Raw genomic sequence first — 1,039 nt, 5'->3', positions numbered from 1 at the left:
TACAATTTCTGTACTTTTTCTGCTAAGGATTTGATATATACCCAACATTAAACTTTCATTAATTAGGATCTACTATCTTATCCCATGATCTGTTTGGAGTCCCCCTAAAAGAACCTGGACATCGGTATTAAAATTGGGTTTTCCGAACAAGAACTCAATTAAATTTTTGCTGTCCATCAAATCTTCTCTTGAGGCTCCTTTTAAGATTTTTTTTGTTTCTCCTTGCAGCCCCCAGCAATATTGGGCGATCATAGTAACATTCCACCGCCCCTGGTACCCCCTTTCTATTTCTTTATTATTCTGATGGAAACACTCAGCTTCTCACACCCAAGTTTTCCAGGAAATAGTCCAAATCGTCTTTCACTAATTGAAATTTGTCACAAAGTGATTCTGGCAAATGACACACTAAAATACTATAATGCACTTTAAAAAAAATTACAGTTTAAAAAAGTAGAATTTGTTGCTCATTAATTTGTAAAATTTCATTTTTCTAAGGGTGGAAATAGTAATGGTTACAACATGTCATACAAATAAGAATTGATCATTTGTGTACAGACTCAAAGGGGCCTAAAACTGACAGTGAGATTGCCTGGGCTGGATCCTTGTCAGGGTATGAACCCATAGGAGATCCCCGTATCTTCCCATACCCAGCACCCAGTCACCCCTCATAATAACGCTCCTAGTAGAGAGAGAAGTGCTGCTACCAGCTGGGAATGGAGCTTCTCCTTGTCCTCCCTTCCCCGCCTGCACTTGGCATTGCAAAGCACAAACAGCCTTCATAATAATAAAAATAAGACCATTTACCCTTACACAGTACACGAGAATACAATCAGCCATTGCGATCTCACATGGAAAGCAGCAGCAACAAGCCCGAAGATCTTCCAAGAAATATTACACAACCATCGGGGACCACACGGGTTGAAGGGGACATTCTAAAAATGATTAGGTCTCATAGGAGTCACAGAAGGCCCTGGAGGGCTCTTCCTAAAGATTAGATCTTTTTTTGTGCATGGAAATTTATTTTGTATTGTAGGCTATA

Source organism: Pyxicephalus adspersus, chromosome 6 (assembly GCF_032062135.1).
Source record: "Pyxicephalus adspersus chromosome 6, UCB_Pads_2.0, whole genome shotgun sequence".
Classification (NCBI taxonomy): domain Eukaryota; kingdom Metazoa; phylum Chordata; class Amphibia; order Anura; family Pyxicephalidae; genus Pyxicephalus; species Pyxicephalus adspersus.
The sequence above is the reverse complement of the archived record's forward strand: the minus strand, read 5'-3'. Positions refer to the sequence as shown.